We start from the raw sequence: 24,856 nt of genomic DNA on the forward strand, positions 1-24,856 counted from the left end.
GTTGGAAGTGAAATGCTACTCTGGTCAGACACCGCTGCGCTGACGCCCCTGATATGCCCCTCATCATTAGCTGGTGGAGAAATTCTATGGTGACTTGTGATCTGGCTTGTTCACATTGGTCAACCCGTCTGCCTGCTACTAGTCGTGTCCACTCTTCCCATGCCTTACCGTATGCTTGCCACGTCGACGGGGCAACTGATGCTCTGATTAATGGCATCAACTATTCGCCACTAGATCCCATAGGGAAGGTGGGCAACTGTTGCCCGATGGGTGGGCGTTGTGGAAGAGCTCTGTGAAAATCTGCTAATTGAATTGTGATAAAGCGTTAGCAGCAGCGTTAGACCCCTCAGCATCGTGGCTAGCGCGGACCCATACATTGTGTTTTAGGCACAGGAATGCTAGCCGGCGTAGTAGGCCTAGCACTGGGAGAGACGATGATGCCATCTTATTAATGCAGTGCGCTAGGCTGGTGTTTTGTGTTATGAAGCGTATATTTTTGTTAGCCAGGCGCGCGCCCCATATTTCTATTGCTACCACTATTGGGAAGAAAAATTATTTTCAGGGCTAGATGCAGCTAAAAATTATTATTAATTTAAAAGCTGGTGGAGCTTGGTATAGATGGCCTAATACAATGAGTCCCACACACCGCTAGAAGCCCAAATATTTTTTCAGAGCTAGATGCAGAAAAAAATTATATTCAGTTTGCAACCTGATGGAGGTCAGTATAGATGGACTAATAGAACAAGACCCACACACAGCTAGAAGCCCAAATATTTTTTCAGAGCTAGATCCAGAAAAAAATTATATTTAATTTGCAACGTGATGGAGGTCAGTATAGATGGACTAATAGAATGATGCTATGCCCAAAAGGTTTTACTTCACTAGGTGCAGTAAGAAAATTTGTATTCTATACACAGGTGGTATATCTTGCAACACAGATAGGCTACTCCACTGACTAACACACTCTGCAATAGGCCAAAAGGGATTAGCTTTGCTAGATTCAGCCAAATGCTGTGAAAAAAACTTGCACAGCACTGGCACAGACCTGCCTGGCAAAAACTGATAGGAACTGATGTAACCTAGTCCTGAAAAGGACTCCAATTACAATTAGTCTTTACTCCCACAATCTATCTATTTAAGAGCACAGACCTGCCTGATAAAAGTCGTAGGAAATGCTGTAACCTAGTCCTTAAAAGGACTGCAATCACAACTATTCCCTACTCCCAAGCTATCTGTAGATTTGTGCGAAAATTGGCTTGAAATTAACAAGGTATAGCGCACACAGCAACAGCGGTGCCGTCTAACACGCAGCTGCAGCAGTGAGAAAATGGTGGCGACGGTGAAAATGGCTTGGTCTTATAGGGCAAGGACATGTGACATACACAGCCAATGACACATACCCTTGCTTGTGTGAAAAAAAGCACTTCGCTCCGTGTGTGCGCTGCTGATAGGCTGACAGATTGCACCTCCCCACTGTAAATGCGGGAAAGAGAAAAAAAAATGGAGATCTTCATTGTTCCTGCAGAGATCCATCCCCTGCCCCTCCCCCCGCCCCGCTGTACACTCAAACTGCGTATTAACATTAATTTTCATCATTACTGAGAAAAAATCCAGTTATGATTTTGGTGCACGAACAGTTATCGAACATAACCTCGAACAGCCGAATTTTTCTCAAATTGTTCGTGTTCGCCGAACGGCTCGAACACCGCCCAAAACAGCTCGAATCTGAGATTGGCGAACAGTTCGAGTCGAACAACGCTCATCTCTACTGGCCATGTCTCTCATATCTATGATCCTTGTTCTTAGCCATGCTCCTGATGTCTGTATTCCTGGTTCCAGCTTCTGGCCATGTCTCTCATATCTATGATTCTGGTTCTTAGCCATGCTCCTGATGTCTGTATTCCTTGTTCCAGGTTCTGGCCATGTCCATGTTCTATGCTCCAAGGTCCCCTGCTCTGGTTTCCAGGCAGTTCCTCTGATATAAATATCTAGATGTTTATAAAATTACATCACCTTCCATAATATGGCAAAATGTGGCTACTTATTAGAATATTTGCACAGATTTCCTCATGTCTGTGGATTAGCATTACTATTACTATTACTTAGGGAATGCCATGAAATGTCACCCGCAGTTAATCCAGACCTGGTACATGACATCATCTCTGGCCTCTTCTTCTGTATGCGGAGTCGATGTGTTGTGTGATAAATATATCATCAAATACATAAATTAAAGTGCCGACACCTACACAACATAAAAAGCACAGTGCAGCCCCCCAGGCGGGGAACGTGCAGTCATTCTGTTCTCAGGCTGGAATACGCTCTCTGACTTTGTAAAATGTCATTTACAATCTCTACTCTTGGGACCTTCACAGAAAACAAGGCCGCGCACATTTACATAGAGGTTAGTATCTGTGCCGGTATGACAAAAAAAATCAGCTCCCCTGCCCCCCTCATTCTGCTTAAGATTTATTTCCAGGTTCAAAACACTTCCCTATGGGGAGAGCAGCGGGCGGCCGTGCCAAGGTATTTTCAATAAAACATTGTGAACTACAAAAGGGAGAAACAAGAATTGAAATGATTCCTACATTGCAAGTCCCTTGTCATAAATCACAAATAACAAGGAAATGCAATATAAAGTACCGCTTTATTAAATGTCTCTCAGCATTCACAACTTCATCATTCTAGTAAAGGAGAAGTTTCTTACGGGGCAAAGGTAGAAGAGTCTGGGGAGTCACGAGGTGTGATTAGGCAAGCTAATAAGTGGCTGCATGTGGAAACTCGGTATTACTGTATCAAAAGCAAGTCACCTCCAAGAATCCAAGGAAAACATGGTATTTATAAATGGTAGATACATGATAGATAACAGGCAGATAATAGATAGATACATACATACATACATAGTGTCAGGGAAAAAAGTACAATCCATAAGTCCTCTCCAGAAGGAGAAAGAGCTGACAATCTAAACCCCTTTTGGAAGTAAGACCCCACACTGGAACATATGGTGAGGTGACGGATAACCCTTTACTCCTTTTGAAGCAGAGGACACCTGCGGTTGTCAGGTAAATAAACAGAAAATTCTCTGAGAAAACAGACAAGGAGGCTGAGATCTGTTTACAAAAAAAGGAAAACTATTTGTCTAAAGATGAATTTCGGGGGTTTGTATTGATCCGATATTTACGACATATAGATTTTCGTCATCATAGTGAAAGGACGGATGTGACGCATTAACTCACATCACTATGGAGACACAAGAATCCCTCCAACTTAATAACGGTCTGATAGATGATGCTAGACTTGTCATATTTCATCTCCTTGTAAAGGTAAAACCACGATAAAAAAAAAAAATATGACGTCAATATTTAACGCTTGGCACCTTCAGAGGCGAAGATATCTTGTAAGTTAGGGAACTCATGAAATTCTAACACACCCAGGACATTCCAAAATCTGACCAACGTGAGGTCATCAAGGGAAGGTATGTGGGTGTAACTTAGGAGCTAATAAAAAGCCAGTGGCAATTATGATCCTTGTTCAATGTCAGGATGGAAGATACATTGCTGCGCAGGCTTGACCCACATTTTCACCGGACATTTTCTCAATCAAAGTGCTTCCCTTCACTAAGCTCTGAGCAATTTCTGTGACCAGTATTTAGTAAGTTTCTTTCATTATTTCTTTTTATTTCATGTAATTGCAGATATCGTATTGTTTTGTTCCCATTTTGTATCATCTTTGTATATTTTTGGAAACACAGCCTATCTTTCTGGATTAAATATAAAATATAGTAGTTCTGTTCCTCTTGCTCTGTAAAACCGCAGCTCTGAAGCCACACGCTACCTGTTACGGGTGCCCAATCGGACTGTTATAAATGATTGCTGGTGGCAGCAAGTAGTTACTTTTGTTATTGTGGAGCTGGCAGTGACCGTATATTTATATACAGTGGGAGAAATAAGTATTTGATCCCCTGCTGTTTTTGTAAGTTTTCCCACTGACAAAGACATGAGCAGTCTATAATTTTCAGGTTAGGTTAATTTTGACATTAAGATATAGAATATCCAAAAAAAAATCAAGAAAATCACATTGTATAAATTAGATAATTTTTTTTTGCATTTGATCCCCTACAAACCATTATGAGTTCTGGCTCCTACAGACCAGTTAGACGCTCCTAATCAACTCGTTACCTGCATTACAGACAGCTGTCTTACATAGTCACCTGAATAAAAGACTCCTGTCCACAGACTCAATTAATCAGTCAGACTCTAACCTCTACAACATGGGCAAGACCAAAGAGCTTTCTAAGGATGTCAGGGACAGGATCATAGACCTGCACAATGCTGGAATGGGCTACAAAACCATAAGTAAATGAGAAGGAGACAACTGTTGGTGCAATAGTAAGAAAATGGAAGAAATACAAAATGATTGTCAATCGACATCGATCTGGGGCACCATGCAAAATCTCACCTCGTAGGGTATCCTTGATCATGAGGAAGGTGAGAGATCAGCCTAAAACTACACGTGGGGAACTTGTTAATGATCTCAAGGCAGCTGGGACCACAGTCACCAAGAAAACCATTGGTAACACATTACGCTTTAAAGGTTTAAAATCCTGCAGTGTCCGCAAGGTCCCCCTACTCAAGAAGGCGCGTGTGCAGGCCCGTCTGAAGTTTGCCAATGAACACCTGGATGATTCTGTGAGTTATTGGGAGAAGGTGCTGTGGTCAGAGGAGACAAAAATTGAGCTCTTTGGTATTAGCTCAACTCTCCCTGTTTCGAGGAAGAAGAAGGATGAGTACAACCCTAAAAACATTGTCCCAACCGTGAAACATGGTGGGGGAAACATTGTACATTGAGGGTGCTTTTCTGCAAAGGGGACATGACGACTGCACCGTACTGAAGGGAAGAAGGATGGGGTCATGTGTCGCAAGATTTTGGCCAACAACCTCCTTCCCTCAGTAAGAGCATTGAAGATGGGTTATGTCTGGGTCTACCAGCACGAAAATAACCCAAAACATACAGCCAAGGCAACAAAGGAGTGGCTCAAAAATATCATGGAGTGGCCTAGCCAGTCTCCGGACCTTAATCCCATAGAAAACTTATGGAGGGAGTTGAAGCTCCGAGTTGCCAAGCGACAGCCTCAAAATCTGAATGATTTAGAGATGATCTGCAAAGAGGAGAATAATCATGATAAGATCATTTATTGCTGCTGTATCTATTTTATTCTTTTCTATGTTTGTGCCATCATTATTCTCCTCACTTTTTTGACTGCTCTCTTGACAATGGAAGAATATTAGTGAGCTGTAGGCCAATAGTATGAAGAATGAGAGATTCCTCAGGAACGTGGCCAGGAGCTGGTGTCTGACTATGCCTCATACCGGCAGCAGGTCATAAAAGCCAAAGGGTTTCTTCTAAGTACTCTGGTCATGAAGGGGTGGATAATTCTGAGACTGCAGGAGTCAATAAAAGTGACATTTTGTGTTGAATTTGGAGAAACCAGTTGTTATATTAGTTTAGTTCAGTTATTTGCATTGTTTTTCTTTCATTGGTTTATTGCAAATGGCAGAGAGATTGTAAATTTTGCTAATAAACTAAAATTTCAAAATTGTTTAAATAATTTAATTGCGACTTTAAGTGGATAGATTCAACTGTCATAGATCATGTCCTGCTCTATCATGTATTAATTGTGTCCAACCAAGAAGATTTATTCTAGTTTCAAAAGCCTTCATAGTTCACCGACTAGGGGGGCCACATTTCGCTTCTAGGTTTCCGCTTTAGAGACTTCCTTAGGATATTGTGTGCAGTAAATGTAGGATTCAGTCACTCAGCAATAGAAATGTTTCCAATAGAGGATCTTAGCTAAAAATATTGTAAAATTGAGTGAAATATAAAGCCCCATAGAGTATACACACCATTGGTACAGTATTGAACACTATTGACTGGCGCACATATCACCGGCTCCAAAATATTTCAGTACAAAAACAATATAAAGCATTCAACAAAACAACAAATTGCACATTTTAACAAAATAACTAAATGTCATATTTTTATAAAACAATATCCTGTATAACAACATTTACCAAAACAACAAATGACAAAACTTTATTGACTATTCTTGACACTTTGTAGTATATTTTTGGGGGTGAAGTTTTGAGAAACATTTATATTAATTTATAATCTTGTAGAAAAATACAGAATTATTTGAAACAAACTAGCGCACGATGAACATCCCATCAACGAGCAGCGGAATTTATTTTGGTTCATTTGACCCGGATCGTCGCGCCCTGCAGCGCTGTTTTAGGACGAACTTAATTAGCTCAATGCAATCTTATTTTCAGTTATTATATAGAAATCCACTCAGTTTGTTCACTTAACCATTAACCTTGATCAAGTGAAAAAGCAAATAAAAAAATGGATATTGAAATGTTATTGTGCCGATTGTTAAATACTGGCTATGAATACTAAGTGGAGCATTTGGCATTTGTGTCCTCCTGTTGGGATTTTTCAATAATACATGTAATTTCCCTATAAGGGAGCGGAGCGTTGAGTTATAATGAAACCAAACGATGGTACAATCCCTGAATAAAAGCAAAACTGCATCTATTATTAAGAGCCGAGTTGTGTTATTTTCCTTAAAACAAAAAGTCAAGGGATTATTGAGTTCACTTTTGCAGCCGAAATAGAGAGAAATCTGGACGAAGATCAAAACGTCTTTGTGACTGTAGAAGATCTGATTAGATCTTGTGCTCGGATCATTTCTGGCTTCAGTAGAAGTCTGCATTTACTTCCAGACTTCTTCCATTTAGACTTATCATTAATTCTTTATATTGTTAATTTTAGGGAAAAAAAAGCAAAAAATTAAAAAGTAACTGTTTTTGGATTAAAAAAAAAAAAACTGGTAGAATTGAGAATTAGAAAAATATTGAAAATTTCCTGACACCGAGTAACTTAATGTTCTCAACTGAAGACAATAAAGACCAATAATAATAATAATAATAATAATAACAATAATATAATAATAATTGTACTTCCATAGCGCCAACATATTCGTCAGCACTTTAAATTTTAAAGGGGAATTGTACAGACAATAAAATACATTACAGAATAACAATCACATAAATCACCAGACACAGAGGAGTGAGGGTCCTGATCACAAGCTACAATCTATAAGGAAATAGGAGCGACACGAAAGGTAAATGGTTAAAAATAAATAAAAAAATCTTTGTCGTGTATGGTCCAGCTGCCAATAAAATAAATAGGGTACTCACCTAATGCTGCATGAACCGGTCACCAGCCAGTATATGCACAGAGGGATATTAAGTGCATGGAGGGTGTGAGCAGATGATACGAGGGTCCTGATTTTGAGGAAAATTTTGTATGGGAAAAATAGAGATAGTTATATAAATGAGTTAAGGTGATAGACCAGTCTAAAGAAATGTGTTTTTAGGGCACACTTAAAACTATGGCTATTGGGAATAAATTGAATTGTCCTGGGTAATGCATTCCAAAGAATTGGTGCAGCACGTGAGAAGTCTTAGAGACGGGAGTGCAAGGTTCAGATTACCGAGGATGTTAGTTGTAGCTCATTAGCAGAATGGAGGGTATGGGTAGGGTGGTAGACAGACGAGGGAGGAGATGTAGGTTGGTGGTAAACCGTAGAGCGCTTTGTGGGTGAGAGTGATAAGTTTATGTTGGACTCTGTGGCGGAGTAGCAACCAGTGCAACGACTGGCACAGGGTTTCCACTAAGATGTAGAAACATGAAAACCAAAATCCTCCAGCATAGGACGCAGCATTTTACAATTCCAGGGATAGACGTACAAAGAATATCAGATATCATAGAGTAGTAAACTAATCAACACACTAGGAAAAGGATCCTGGTCATAAACAGTTAAAATCTATGAGACAATACCAAAAGGTGCTTGACTAGTAGAATGGCATAACCGTGTTTTACAAAAGATAAAGTAAAAATACTTATAAATTTGCGATTCAGTCATGAATTTTGGATGTTGAGAATTAATCTAATGACTTAGGGAAGCGCATTCTAGAAATTAATTGCAGCTTGACAAAAATGTTGGAGATTGGAGTTAGAGTTTGGAACTATGGAGGATGTTAGTCATTGATCAATATCAATGGTAGGATGAGAGACAGAGATGAGGAGGAGATGTAGGGCGGTGCAGCACTGTGGAGAGGACAGATAGTGTGGTAGACAGAGATGATGAAGAGATGTAGGGTGGTGCAGCACTGTGGAGAGGACAGGTAGGGTAGTAGATAGATGAGGAGATGTAGGGCGGTGCAGCACTGTGGAGAGGACAGATAGTGTGGTAGACAGAGATGATGAAGAGATGTAGGGCGGTGCAGCACTGTGGAGAGGACAGGTAGGTGGTAGACAGATGAGATGTAGGGCGGTGCAGCACTGTGGAGAGGACAGATAGTGTGGTAGACAGAGATGATGAGATGTAGGGCGGTGCAGCACTGTGGAGAGGATAGGTAGGGTAGTAGATAGATGAGGAGATGTAGGGCGGTGCAGCACTGTGCAGAGGACAAGTAGATCGTAGAAAGTGATGAAGGGTGGTGCAGTACTGTAGAGAGGTGTTAAACAGAGATGAGGAGGAGATGTAAGGCAGTGCAGCACTGTGGAGAAGACAGACAGAGTGGTAGACAGAGCTGAGGAGATGTAGGGTGGTGCAGCACTGTGGAGAAGATGGACAGAGTGGTAGACAGAGCTGAGGAGATGTAGGGTGGTGCAGCACTGTGGAGAGTACTGAGGGTGGTAGACAGAGATGAGATGTAGGGCGGTGCAGAATTGTGGAGAGGACAGGTATGTTGGTAAACAGAGATGAGGAGGAGATGTAGGGCGGTGCAGCACTGTGGAGAAAATGGGTAGTGTGGTAGATAGAGATGAGGAGGCGGGGTAGGGCAGTGCAGCACTGTGGAGAAAATGGGTAGTGTGGTAGATAGAGATGAGGAGGCGGAGTACGGCAGTGCAGCACTGCGGGGTAGGGCAGTGCAGCACTGTGGAGCATGCTTGCATGGCTGAAAGCAGGTGGCTACCACGAGGAGTTAAGTTCATTTTGTCTTGGGTGACGCACTTTCACTGGAGAGGCCGGGCACCTTTGTAACAGTATTAACCTTCAGAGTAGCCCAATGTCTGCAGGTTATGAGTGTTATCTAACCAGACATGTTCCCCTCAGTGACTTGAATATTCAATTCTGTAATATGGAATATCAATAAATTATTAATCAGTTAACCCTCTAATGTCTAAATGAGTGTTTTAAGGTTTCCTCTTTTTTCAAAAGGTTTTCGATAGGTTACTTAAGAATCTCCACCAATGACAAGGTCCTGTCCCAGCTTTATAGCAAAGAAAAAGTATACTTAAAAGAAAGTCCACGCAAGTCGTCTTTACTTCTCTCACTCACGGGAGATAAGGACAAATGGAAGAAGCAAGTGCTTGTATGTGACACCACAGCGGGGACTCACCCCGTGATCTATCTCCTGTTCAAAGGAAATTACAGTCCATTTGTTTTAGAATTTGCAAAGGCTTTGAGTGAATTTCATGAAATGGGCTGCAACTAGTTTAAGTTTGTCTCTTGGCACCGAAGTCAAAGTCAGTGAATTCATTAATTCTCAGACTTTCTAAATTATTTACAAATAATTTGGCTCCTTCTCAAGTGTTAATGTTCCGAGCATATGGCTGAAGATGAGTGCGGCCATCAGTCTTACGGTCAGGCGGTAATAAAACAACTTAACTCATCCTGGCTCTATTTAAGGCAATTGTCACAATATGTCTCTTACTTCTCGGCTCCCGTCTTATGCGACCGGTGCATATTCATATCTCAGCTCCTTCCTGGGGGTTGCTGGGGTTTGTGGTTGTAGCGGGCGCGATACGCGACTCACAGGACGGCTTATTACTTGTACAATAAGCTGAAATATAAAACGTCTTTTCTGCAAGGACAATAATAATTGGATTGTATTGACTTTTCCAGAAGTCCCTTGTACCGCCATGACTTTTACGGGTATTTTACAACTTATTAAAATACCTCCATCAATAAATAATATAAAATGTCCCAGAGGAACGTCACAATACCTCACTAGCGGGGAGACGGGCAAAATCAAGATTTTAATTTAATTTCTGATACTTTGTACAAAAAGCAAGATTTAGTTTAAATGTCGCTGGTTTTATACTGATCTTCACAAAGGAGGTGAAATGTAACATAAAAGTGTAAGCGGGGGGCTCAGTATATAGGGGGATAGATCGATGGATAGATAATAGATAGATAATAGATAGATAATAGATAGATAATAGATAGATAGATAATAGATAGATAGATAATAGATCGATGGATAGATAATAGATAGATAATAGATAGATAATAGATAGATGATAGATAGATAATAGATAGATAATAGATAGATGATAGATAGATAATAGATAGATAATAGATAGATAATAGATAGATAGATAATAGATAGATAGATAATAGATCGATGGATAGATAATAGATAGATAATAGATAGATAATAGATAGATGATAGATAATAGATAGATAATAGATAGATAATAGATAGATAGATAATAGATCGATAGATAGATAATAGATAGATAATAGATAGATAATAGATAGATGATAGATAATAGATAGATAATAGATAGATAATAGATAGATGATAGATAATAGATAGATGATAGATAGATAATAGATAGATAATAGATAGATAGATAATAGATAGATAATAGATAGATAACAGATAATAGATATATAGATAGATAATAGATAGATAATAGATGATAGATAATAGATAGATAATAGATAGATGATAGATAATAGATAGATAATAGATAGATGATAGATAGATGATAGATAGATGATAGATAGATAATAGATAGATGATAGATAATAGATAGATAATAGATAATAGATGCATAATAGATAGATGATAGATAATAGATAGATAATGGATGATAGATAGATGATAGATAATAGATAGATAGATAATATATAATAGATAGATAATAGATAGATAATAGATAGATAATAGATAGATGATAGATAGATAACAGATAATAGATAGATAATAGATAGATAATAGATAATAGATAGATAATAGATGATAGATAGATAACAGATAATAGATAGATGATAGATAGATGATAGATAATAGATAGATGATAGATAATAGACAGATAGATGATAGATAATAGATATATAATAGATGATAGATAGATAATAGATAGATGATAGATAGATGATAGATAATAGATAGATAATAGATAGATAATAGATAATAGATAGATAATAGATAGATAATAGATGATAGATAGATAATAGATAGATGATAGATAATAGATAGATAATAGATGATAGATAATAGATAGATAATAGATGATAGATAATAGATAGATAATAGATAGATAACAGATAATAGATAGATAATAGATGATAGATAGATAATAGATAGATGATAGATAGATGATAGATAATAGATAGATAATAGATAGATAATAGATGATAGATAGATGATAGATAATAGATAGATAGATAATAGATAGATGATAAATAATAGATAGATAATAGATAGATAATAGATAGATAGATAATAGATGATAGATAGATAATAGATAGATAATAGATAGATAACAGATAATAGATAGATAATAGATGATAGATAATATATAATAGATGATAGATAATAGATAATAGATAGATAATAGATGATAGATAGATAATAGATAGATAATAGATGATAGATAATAGATAGATAATGAATATATAATAGATAGATGATAGATAGATAATAGATAGATAATAGATAGATGATAGATAATAGATAATAGATAGATAATAGATAGATGATAGATGATAGATAGATAATAGATAATAGATAGATGATAGATAATAGATAGATAATAGATGATAGATAATAGATAGATAATAGATAGATGATAGATAGATAATAGATAGATGATAGATAATAGATAGATAATAGATGATAGATAATAGATGATTGATAGATAATAGATAGATGATAGATAGATAATAGATAGATAATTGATAGATAAATGATAGATAAATAATAGATAATAGATAGATAATAGATAGATGATAGATAATAGATAGATAATAGATAATAGATGCATAATAGATAGATGATAGATAATAGATAGATAATGGATGATAGATAGATGATAGATAGATGATAGATAATAGATAGATAGATAATATATAATAGATAGATAATAGATAGATAATAGATAGATGATAGATAACAGATAATAGATAGATAATAGATAGATAATAGATAGATGATAGATAGATAATAGATAATAGATGATAGATAGATGATAGATAATAGATAGATGATAGATAATAGACAGATAGATGATAGATAATAGATATATAATAGATGATAGATAGATAATAGATAGATGATAGATAGATGATAGATAATAGATAGATGATAGATAATAGACAGATAGATAATAGATAGATAATAGATAATAGATAGATGATAGATAATAGATAGATAATAGATAGATGATAGATAATAGATAGATAATAGATAGAGAGAGATAGATAGATGATAGATAGACAATAGATAGATGATAGATAGATAGATGATAGATAGATGATAGATAATAGATAGATGATAGATAATAGATAGATAATAGATAGATGATAGATAATAGATGATAGATAATAGATAGATGATAGATAATAGATAGATAATAGATGATAGATAATAGATAGATGATAGATAATAGATAGATGATAGATAATAGACAGATAATAGATGATAGATAATAGATAGATAATAGATAGAGAGAGATAGATAGATGATAGATAGACAATAGATAGATGATAGATAGATAGATGATAGATAGATGATAGATAATAGATAGATGATAGATAATAGATAGATAATAGATAGATGATAGATAATAGATAGATGATAGATAATAGATAGATAATAGATGATAGATAATAGATAGATGATAGATAATAGATAGATAATAGACAGATAATAGATGATAGATAATAGATAGATAATATATAACAGATAATAGATAGATGATAGATAGATAATATATAGATAGATGATAGATAATAGATGATAGATGATAGATAATAGCTAGATAATAGATAGATGATAGATAATAGATAATAGATAGATAACAGATAATAGATAGATGATAGATAGATGATAGATAGATGATAGATAGATAATAGATAGATAATAGATAGATGGTAGATAATAGATAGATGATAGATATTAGATAGATGATAGATAATAGATAGATGATAGATAATAGATGATAGATAATAGATAATGGATAGATGATAGATAATAGATAGATAATAGATAATAGATAGATGATAGATAATAGATGATAGATAGATAATAGATAGATGATAGATAGATAATAGATAATAGATAGATGATTGATAGATAATAGATAGATAATAGATAGATAGATGATAGATAATAGATAGATAATAAATAGAAAATAGGTGGATAATAGATGGTAGATAATAGATAGATAATTGATAAATAATAGATAATGATGGATGATTAATAGATAGATAATAGATAGATGAGAGATAATAGATAGATAATAGATAAAAGATAGATGATAGATAGATAATAGATGGATAATAGATAGATAATAGATAGATGATAGATAATAGATAAAAGATACATAATAGATAATAGATGATAGAATTGATTTGCTGCAAATCAATTTTGTGTAATTTTTTTAATAATCCACTTAACTTGGCAAATTTAAACAATTTGTGAGGGACTATCAAAGACTATAAAAGCAGAGGCAGGGAATGCAGCAGCAATTTTGTAGTGAAACTGGAAAGTGAGAGAACGTCACAGCTCAGCATAGTAAAACACTGAAGAAACTTTACCGATGTGTGTGATAAATCAACACGGTTCTGAATCTCAAGATATAGTTTAGAAACAAAGAAGAGAAATGAAAATAAGCATAAAAAATCAAATCTTTATTAATAGAATTTAAAATATATGATAATTAATAAAACACAGGGAACCATTTAACCCATCCACATATAGTACAGACCAAAAGTTTGGACACACCTTCTCATTTAAAGATTTTTCTGTATTTTCCTAACTATGAAAATTGTACATTCACACTGAAGGCATCAAAACTATGAATTATCACATGTGGAATTATATACTTAACAACAAAGTGTGAAACAACTGAAAATATGTCTTATATTCTAGGTTCTTCAAAGTAGCCACCTTTTGCTTTGATGACTGCTTTGCACACTCTTGGCATTCTCTTGATGAGCTTCAAGAGGTAGTCACCGGAAATGGTCTTCCAACAATCTTGAAGGAGTTCCCAGAGTTGCTGAGCACTTGTTGGCCCTTTTGCCTTCACTCTGCGGTCCAGCTCACCCCAAACCATCTCGATTGGGTTCAGGTCTGGTGACTGTGGAGGCCAGGTCATCTGGCGTAGCCCCCCATCACTCTCCTTCTTGGCCAAATAGCCCTTACACAGCGTGGAGGTGTTTGGGGTCATTGTCCTGTTGAAAAATAAATGATGGTCAAACGCAAACCGGATGGAATAGCATGCCGCTGCAAGATGCTGTGGTAGCCATGCTGGTTCAGTATGCCTTCAATTTTGAATAAATCCCCAACAGTGTCACCAGCAAAGCCCCCCCACACCATCACACCTCCTCCTCCATGCTTCACGGTGGGAACCAGGCATGTAGAGTCCATCCGTTCACCTTTTCTGCGTCGCACAAAGACACGGTGGTTGAAACCAAAGATCTCAAATTTGGACTTATCAGACCAAAGCACAGATTTCCACTGGTCTAATGTCCATTCCTTGTGTTCTTTAGCCCAACCAAGTCTCATAGAATCATAGAATGGTAGAGTTGGAAGGGACCTCCTGGGTCATCTGGTCCAACCCCCTGCTCCAAGCAGGATTCACTAGATCATCTCAGACAGATGTCTGTCCAGCCTCTGTTTGAAGACGTCCATTGAAGGGGAACTCACCACCTCTCGTGGCAGCCTGTTCCACTCATTAATCACTCTAACTGTCAAAAAGTTTTTTCTAATATCTAATCTGTGTCTCCTCCCATTTAGTTTCATCCCATTGCTTCTAGTCTTTCCTTGTGCAAATGAGAATAAAGATTATCCTTCTACAATGTGACAGCCCTTGACATATTTGTAGACAGCTATTAAGTCTCCTCTCAGTCTTCTTTTTTGCAAGCTAAACATTCCCAAATCCTGCAACCGTTCCTCATAGGACATGGTTTGCAGACCAGTCAACATTCTGGTCGCTCTTCTCTGAACTTGCTCCAGTTTGTCTATGTCTTTTTTAAAATGTGGTGCCCAAAACTGTACACAGTATTCCAGATGAGGTCTGACCAAAGAGGAGTAAAGACCGATAATGACTTCACGTGATCTAGACTGTATGCTTCTGTTAATACATCCCAGAATTGTATTTGCCTTTTTTGCTGCTGCATCACACTGTTGACTCATGTTCAGTCTATGATCTATTAGTATTCCTAAGTCTTTTTCACATGTACTGTTGCTTAGCTCTATTCCTCCCATTCTGTATATGCTTTTTTCATTTTTATTGCCTCTCTTCTGCTTGTTGCCTGTGACGCGCCCCCTGGGCCATGGGGTACTCGGTGCCGGGCCGGTCGTTGCTAGGGGAGATGTCACAGTGGCGGTGACCCGGTCCGTGACCCAGGGCGGTCAATAAAAGGGGAATTAAATTTACAGGGGATTTATAGTTTTTGTATTAAAGTTCGTGACGCCACCTGTGGTATGCGGCTATATGGAGCCGCCGCTGCGGTGCAGATCCTCTGGAGCTGATGGTGACGCAGCAGAGTTGGGACAGCTCTCCACAGGCAGAGCTAAGCTCCAGGGCAATGCAGGGATGATTTGATGTGGTAGATGTTGCTGTGCGGTGTGGTGCAGGGGATGGCGCAAATAATAATTCTAGGACACAGTGGGGTGCAGTCTTCAGATTTACTCACAGTTGTCAGACTCCAGGTTCCCAGCGCCAGGATAACCTCCCACGCCGTCCTGTGTTTACCAAGGCAGGGGTTCAGCAATCTCCCAGGTGTTTCAGGAATACATAACGGGACCCCATTTTGTGTGCCTTCCTCGGTCGTTTTCCTGCGCTGGCTCTCACCCTCCTGCCCTGCACCTCGCAACCAGTGTCCCAAGCCAGTAGCCTCGGATCTTGGCGGGCAACGTGCAGTCCCCTGAATCCTATGCGGCTCCCTTTTTAGCGATTTAGTTGCGGTTGTGAGCAACTGCACCCTGAAAGTACAGAAGCCTCCGGTTTCTAGATGAGCCTTGTAGTTCTCCACTAGTTAGGGGCCGGTCCCCTTTGCGGCCTGATCCCTCCACGTTCCTATAGATTCGGGCTCACAGGTGGCTTCCGCACTCGCCGTGCCCCTGGGATCTCCTCACTTCTGGAGCCTTCCCTCTGTTCCCATCCTCTTCCAGCCTGTCCTCCTGGGGCTCTCAATCTAGGCCCTCTCTTCTGAGCAGAGCTCCTGCAGAGCTCCTACTCCCACTCCTTCTCCTCTCAGACTGATCTCTCTCTCTCTCTCTCTCAAGATGGTTCCCCTTTTTATACTCCTACTCAAGTGCTCTCCTGTTCTTCTTCCTCCACCCACACCCACTACATGGTTCCCACTCTCTCGGTTCCCCCCACTTCCAACCAGGGACAGGGCTCAGCATAAGCCAGTGCATCTTGCCCCGCCTGCCTGCTGGTATGGAATGGTGTAGTGTTGGATGCAGGTGGGTGGGTCCTGGGCAGTACTCCCTCCTTACCTGAGAGTGGGGTACCACACCTCTGTGTGAGATGCAGTACCTCTGTGGCGACTGAACCCGTAGGGGCGCCACACGTGTCCTTAGCAGTGGTTTCCTAGCAGCTGTTTTACCATGAAGGCCTGCTGCACAAAGTCTCCTCTTAACAGTTGATGTAGAGATGTGTCTGCTGCTAGAACTCTGTGTGGCATTGACCTGGTCTCTAATCTGAGCTGCTGTTAACCTGCGATTTCTGAGGCTGGTGACTCGGATAAACTTATCCTCAGAAGCAGAGGTGACTCTTGGTCTTCCTTTCCTGGGGCGGTCCTCATGTGAGCCAGTTTCTTTGTAGCGCTTGATGGTTTTTGCACCTGCACTTGGGGACACTTTCAAAGTTTTCCCAATTTTCCGCACTCACTGACCTTCATATCTTAAAGTAATGATGGCCGCTCGTTTTCTTTACTTAGCTGCTTTTTTCTTGCCATAATACAAATTCCAACAGTCTATTCAGTAGGACCATCAGCTGTGTATCCACCAGACTTCTGCACAACACAACTGATGGTCCCAACCCCATTTTTAAGGCAAGAAACCCCACTTATTAAACCTGACAGGGCACACCTGTGAAGTGAAGACCATTTCCAGTGACTACCTCTTGAAGCTCATCAAGAGAATGCCAAGAGTGTGCAAAGCAGTCATCAAAGCAAAAGGTGGCTACTGTGAAGAACCTAGAATATAAGACATATTTCAGTTGTTTCACACTTTTTTGTTAAGTATATAATTCCACATGTGGTAATTCACAGTTTTGATGCCTTCAGTGTGAATGTACAATTTTCATAGTCATGAAAATACAGAAAAATCTTTAAATGAGAAGGTGTGTCCAAACTTTTGGTCTGTACTGTATAGTTGCACAAAGATTTAAAGAGCTATGGCTCCAATTGTCGACAGTATCACCAGAAGTAATAGTAGATCTTGAACAGCCATTTAGCACATATATATTATGTGTACAGCTTTAACCTATTGTCAAAATTGAAACTATTTAAAGTCTGAAAGAAAAAACACATAGAAAAGTGTCTAAGCCAAACTATACACCCCAGGAAGGCCAGAAATAAAGTGCACAGTGCAACAAAAGGCCAAGGAAAGCCCACAGCTTCCCTATCAGGTCAGTGGAGTAGTAAAAAAGCTGATCTAAATAAAGTGCATAGTGCACATGGACAGAGCTCAGAGACAATTAAAGAAACAGCACATTGGCAAAGCCTGGTGGTACTTACTCTACTCAGGCAAGTCTATATGCGTGCGGACCCCCTGTTGTGCCGGTGCTGTTCTTCGCGAGCACAGAGGGGTCACAGGCCGTTCCAGTCGGTGATTAAGCTGTTACTGTAACGTCACGGTGACAGAGCAGTGGCACATTTTTTACTCTGCATTGTCACCGGTGCATAACTGCCAACGCCATGTTGATTGACAGCAGCTTCTCGCTGCCTAAATGGTGTAGCCAGCTGTCAATCAGCATGATGTTGGCAGTAACGCACCAGAGACAATGGCAGGAGCGGTCTGTGACACCTCTGTGCTGGTGAAGAACGGCGCCTGGCAGAACAGGTAGGTATGTGACGCGCCCCCTGGGCCATATTCTTTAGGGGAATACCCGGAGCCGGATCAGATGGGGGTTGTAGCCTCCGAGTGGCTGTGACCCGGTCCGTGCCCAGGGTGTCAAGCTCAGTGTGTGGCAGTCCTTACTGATGTTACTAAAGTTCTTTATGTCGACTACGCCACCCGTTGAATTGCGGTCACTAGGGCCGCCGCTGCAGCAGGGTCCGCTGAGGCTGATGGTGTTGGTGCAGCTTAGGTAGTATAACCCCCAACGGGAGGGGTATAGCCTCAGGGGGTCAGGTGCAGAGGATGGTGGTTGTGGAGGTGCAGGGATGATGGTAATGAGAGTCAGAGTCGGGTTGTGCAGTTCAGGGTTCTTTACTTACTGCAGATGTTCCGGTCACTCCGGCCTTGAGTGACCACCCGAGCCGTGCTGCGTCCACCAGGTCCTGGACTCGGCCAACCCCCAAGTAGTTCTGGAGCGTGGTTCTGAGCTCCCTTTCTGTCCTGTCCTCGTCTCTGGCCTTCCCCACCAGGGATCCACCTATGTCCGGCTCCCTCGGGCCTCTTGTTGGCGAACCCTTGCCTCTGGGTTCCCTGACCCTATGCGTGGTCTGCCTTCCGGGTGGATATGGTGGGTGGCCGTGGCAGATGCTGCCCACGGCCTCCGGTCTCTGGCTGAGGTATGCTGTAGCCCCCACCAGTTTGGGATCCGGTACCCTGTTGCCAACTCTTCACCCTGTGATTATATTTGGGCTCTCAGAGTTCCTTCTTTCTCCCCCTCTGGGTCTTTCTTGTTCTCCTCTCTCACTCTTGGGCTGGGGCTGCTCTGCTCTTCTGCTCTCTTCCACTGCTCTGCAAAGACTGGCTGACTGACCGACGTCTCACAGACTGACTGTGGCTGACTGACTGACTGACCCTGATCTTAGATGGTGCCCACCTTAAATACTCCCTCTATGTGTGAGCTCAGGTGACCAGCACCCAATGAGCTCCTATCTTTACCCAGGCTGCTCCCCCTATCTGCCCCTACACTACTGGGATGTACCACCCCCCTCCCACTCCAGCCAGGAACAGACTCGGTCGTACCTGCACATTTCTAAGTGGGAGTACCGTTGGTCTGTTCCTCGGAAATGGGATGTGTGTAGTGCATGCAGCTTTCTGAGCTCAGTTCCACACTCCATCCTTACCCGGGAGTGGAATATCACACCTCTGGGTTGAGGTGCAATACCCCTGTAGCAGCCGAATCCTCAGGGTGCTACATTCCCCCCTGGTAAATCACAGCACGTCCTCGGGCTGTAAGATATAAACAACACCAAAACATACAATTTTTGCATAAACATAAACATATAAATCATATAAAACACCATATATATCAGCATAAACTTTTCATATAAAACTTTCTTATCTTCTGGTACCTCCGGTCACGGTGCAACTTGTGACCGGGTAAAGTGCGACAGTCTCTTGAAGAAAAACCAGTTCTTCTATAAAACCGGTAGGGGGCGCTTTAGGAAGCGCAACTATATACAAGGGATATGGCCGCTCTCAGTCCTCGGCCAGGTATTAGGAAAGGGATGACCGCTCTCAGTCCTCGGTCAGTGGGGTTAAGGGACACACGGGGTTAACAGTTCAGTTCTCTGGTCCCAACGGGGACTATATTAGCAGCAACGGTTCACTGTGCCCCGACGGGCAACTATATACAGCTTCTACTCTGCTGTACTCAACGACGACGTCCTCCTGCTCTTTCTTTGTGATTAACTTTAGCTTCAGACCCGTCCGGGTCCTCTTGCTCCTCCTCACACCGCAGCTCCCCCTCCGTCAGGCGATGCACATGGAGGGCGTAAGGTCCTTTGGCACACTTGTGCCGGGTGAAGGTGACCTCGTCCCCTATATACAGGTCACGTCCTCTGTGTCCCTCCGGTAGGTGGGACTCAACGTCTCTTCTTGTCACGAAGATGTCGCCTGGGGTGCGGTGATCTCGGATGAAGCCCCACCCGTGCTGCATATTAAACTTGATCACAGTCCCGGTGGAAGGGGGACCATTAGCTGCACGGGGACTCCTCCTGGCCCGGCTCTTCTGCTCCGCGCTCTTTATTTGGGCTTGTTGTTCCCGGACCCGCCTCTCTCTCCGCTCCCTCTCGAAGACCTCGAGTTGCTGGCGGCAGCACTCTGCACGCTCCGCTGCAGCTGCCCGAGTCTCCTGAGTGAACCCCATGAGATCTTCTCCGGTGGGGTCCCACTCAAACTGTGCCTCCTCTAGCGGGGGCGAGGTCCTTTTTACGGGCTTTGGAACCGGAATCAGGGGTTCGTCTAGGGGTCTCTCTTTCCGGAGTCGGGGATGGTGAAACTCCGGTGGCCATATAAAGGGCTGCCCATCCGGGCACGTATGTTGGGCGAACAGATCTTCTCCCAGATGCGGCACTCTTGGTTTTATGGGCGCGGTGGTGGTGGCGCCCGGGTTGCCCAGGCCTTGCGGCCAGGCCTGGGGCACCTGGAAAGTGAAGGGCACCGTAAGGACGGCGGCGCCCTGGGCTACTTGGCCCTGCGACCAGGCCGGTGGCTCCGCGGAGGTAGGGGGCGCTGTTGGTATTGCGGCGCCCGGGGGTACTAGGCCTTGCGACCAGGCTGGTGGTACTTCCTGCTTGGTCACGCTCGGGGTCGAGGCGCGTGACGTCACAGGGGTCGCGGCTTCCGTTTGAGGCCTAGTCGGCGGCGGTGACGTTGCGGTTACGGGCACGGCAGGGGGTACTTCGGGCTCTGCGACGGGGAGCTGGGGCAGGTACGCGGTTTCCCGGTTTGGGGTAGAGACGTCCCCTTTACCTGCCTCCTTTCGTTCGGCTCCCTTCTCGGCGCCGTCTCCGGCCTTCAGTCCTCCTGCGCCATCCTCAGAGGCGGTCTGTCTCCTCGTCTCGGGTGGCGTGCTCCGCTGACGGGTTCTTGTCTGCTGGGCCATCTCACGGCTCCACTCCGCCAACGTCTCTCGCTGCACCCGGGCCATCCTCCGTACGAGGCCCTCCAGCGCAGTCTGCGCACACTCCCGATCTCGGGGGAGCTGTGCCAGGACCTCCACTAAGCCTAGTGGGGTCGTTGCTTCTAGCAGGCTCCTGACCAACGGGTCGGTGCTGCTCTGCTCTCCTCCCGCTGTCTCCAGCAGGTCTTCTGGAGTGGCGACCGGCAACAGGCTCCTGACCACTGGGTCGGTGCTGCCTGGAGTGGCGGCCCGCATCAGGCTCCTGACCATTGGGTCGGTGCTGCCTGGCTCTCCCTCCAGACGTCTTGTCTCCGGGTGCGCTCTCTCCAGACTGCTCCAGGCGACACCCATCTTTGTTCTCTTCTTCTCAGTCCTCCCACTTCGAGGGCGGTCCCGGGGCCACTTGGTGATTGTCAGCTCCAGGGGCAGTTCTTTCACGCTGACAGACACCTCTAGCATCACAGTCTCTGTTGGTGGGGGCGGTTTCCACTTTTGGCGCCATTTTCGGTCCTGGCCCACGATGGGAGGCGGCCTCTTGCCACCCTCTGGCACGCCCATAATGGCGTCCGCTCTTCCAAGGCGGGAAACCTTTGGAAATGGCGGGAATCGTCTCCCAGTGGCGGGAAACTCTGCAGATGGCGGGAAAAAGCTGTTAATGGCGGATAACCGGCGGGAATCGATCTGTGATGGAGTCCGATGGCGGGGACCCTCCGGGACCGGCGGGAGACTTCTTTTTGAGGTAAACTTGTTCTTTTCTTCAGGCACGCAGTACCCGGGTGTTGCGGGCACGTTATCCTGCCGACTACGCCAAAGTTGACGTGCCCCCTGGGCCATATTCTTTAGGGGAATACCCGGAGCCGGATCAGATGGGGGTTGTAGTCTCCGAGTGGCTGTGACCCGGTCCGTGCCCAGGGTGTCAAGCTCAGTGTGTGGCAGTCCTTACTGATGTTACTAAAGTTCTTTATGTCGACTACGCCACCCGTTGAATTGCGGTCACTACGGCCGCCGCTGCAGCAGGGTCCGCTGAGGCTGATGGTGTTGGTGCAGCTTAGGTAGTATAACCCCCAACGGGAGGGGTATAGCCTCAGGGGGTCAGGTGCAGAGGATGGTGGTTGTGGAGGTGCAGGGATGATGGTAATGAGAGTCAGAGTCGGGTTGTGCAGTTCAGGGTTCTTTACTTACTGCAGATGTTCCGGTCACTCCGGCCTTGAGTGACCACCCGAGCCGTGCTGCGTCCACCAGGTCCTGGACTCGGCCAACCCCCAAGTAGTTCTGGAGCGTGGTTCTGAGCTCCCTTTCTGTCCTGTCCTCGTCTCTGGCCTTCCCCACCAGGGATCCACCTATGTCCGGCTCCCTCGGGCCTCTTGTTGGCGAACCCTTGCCTCTGGGTTCCCTGACCCTATGCGTGGTCTGCCTTCCGGGTGGATATGGTGGGTGGCCGTGGCAGATGCTGCCCACGGCCTCCGGTCTCTGGCTGAGGTATGCTGTAGCCCCCACCAGTTTGGGATCCGGTACCCTGTTGCCAACTCTTCACCCTGTGATTATATTTGGGCTCTCAGAGTTCCTTCTTTCTCCCCCTCTGGGTCTTTCTTGTTCTCCTCTCTCACTCTTGGGCTGGGGCTGCTCTGCTCTTCTGCTCTCTTCCACTGCTCTGCAAAGACTGGCTGACTGACCGACGTCTCACAGACTGACTGTGGCTGACTGACTGACTGACCCTGATCTTAGATGGTGCCCACCTTAAATACTCCCTCTATGTGTGAGCTCAGGTGACCAGCACCCAATGAGCTCCTATCTTTACCCAGGCTGCTCCCCCTATCTGCCCCTACACTACTGGGATGTACCACCCCCCTCCCACTCCAGCCAGGAACAGACTCGGTCGTACCTGCACATTTCTAAGTGGGAGTACCGTTGGTCTGTTCCTCGGAAATGGGATGTGTGTAGTGCATGCAGCTTTCTGAGCTCAGTTCCACACTCCATCCTTACCCGGGAGTGGAATATCACACCTCTGGGTTGAGGTGCAATACCCCTGTAGCAGCCGAATCCTCAGGGTGCTACATATGTGCCAACGACTTTGGCGTTATTGTTTAGTCCTTTTTTGTTATTTAATAAGTGGCAGATGTCCACTTTAGAGACCAGTACATCACGCTCCAGCACGCATGAATCTTAGCGGATGGTGTGCAGAAAATGTATTGCTGTGTTTCTTCTCCAATACAACAGCTTTATATTATTAAATGGTAGATCGTGATTTCGCAAAACGTTGGCTACTGAAAATAAAAGCGTTTCCTCACCGAACAAATAAAGTGTCCATATTACAACGAGTTACAGTAGAGAGCTACGTGCGTACGTATTATCTCAACAAGTTTTGCCTATCTCTACCGATGGGCAACACTGCTGACTTCATGATGATTGACAGTCGGCTTATAGCAGCTGGCCAGTGAAGCGCCATTGTCTTGCGCTCCATCAGCAGCAGATGTGACGCGAGCGTAAGCCGCAGGATCTCCTTCAGGAGTGATCTGTGCCGGCCGACATTTCTCCATAAAAAACAAAAAATATATGATAACCCTTCTAAGGATTTACTCAGTAATGTACTAATTAATTTGTCTTTCATTTTTTTTAGAAGTGAAGGCAACATCCCAGAAAGAGAGAACGGTGCCATTGCCGGAAAGCGAAAGCGCTGCTCTCCAACCAACTGACGCGGAGCCAGAGGAGGACGTCTTGTTTGCAATTATTTTTATTGGGTTTAACAGTAAAAAAATAGATTTTCAAGCATTACTGTTAAAAATGATTATTAACTATAAATAACAGGGCTGGGAGGATAGGAAAAAGAAGTCTAGGTTGTTGGGATAAAGGTATGAACAAAATAACAGGGTTGGGTGAGTCGGAAAGGGGGAAGGAAACAGGAAAACAGACAAAGAAGGAAGAAGAAAAGGGAAAAGGGGAAAAGGGAAGTCAGAACTTCTTAATGGTTGAACAATTGACAGGTAAATACTATACTAAACAATTACAACTAAATTCTGGTGTTTATATGATACCTATAAGGTTGTCTACTGCCTGAGAGGTGATACTGCTAAACAATTAGAGCAAAGTTGTCCCAAATTTTTTTATATTCCAGAGAGACCAATTATTTTTTGTATTTTGCAAAATTATACTTTTTAAGAGCGTAGTTATGCTCATAAATGTTATGGGCCGTAATTCATTCAATAATATCTTTTATTGTAGGGGGATCTTTGCGCTTCCAAAAGGTAGCAGATGGTTGGTAGTAATGACTATATGACAGACAATATGCTGATGGTCTTTTACAAGGAGGCAGTGTTGAGCCCGCTGTCAGCCAGAGAGAGTAATCAGAGCTGCAGCTCATCCCAACCCTCATGGCCCAACAGCAGAGGCTCTCGCAATACCAAGAGAAGTCAAGATATCCAGTCCGAAAATCTTGTCTTTTCAAGGGAGGCTCTTTCCATGGTCAGACGCTCCGAGCAAGAAGATCAATTTGACCACTTAGGGTTTACTGTGGCAAGTC

Source organism: Phyllobates terribilis, unplaced genomic scaffold, assembly GCF_046119375.1.
Source record: "Phyllobates terribilis strain yellow unplaced genomic scaffold, ASM4611937v1 Scaffold_7__3_contigs__length_470593459, whole genome shotgun sequence".
Taxonomy (NCBI): domain Eukaryota; kingdom Metazoa; phylum Chordata; class Amphibia; order Anura; family Dendrobatidae; genus Phyllobates; species Phyllobates terribilis.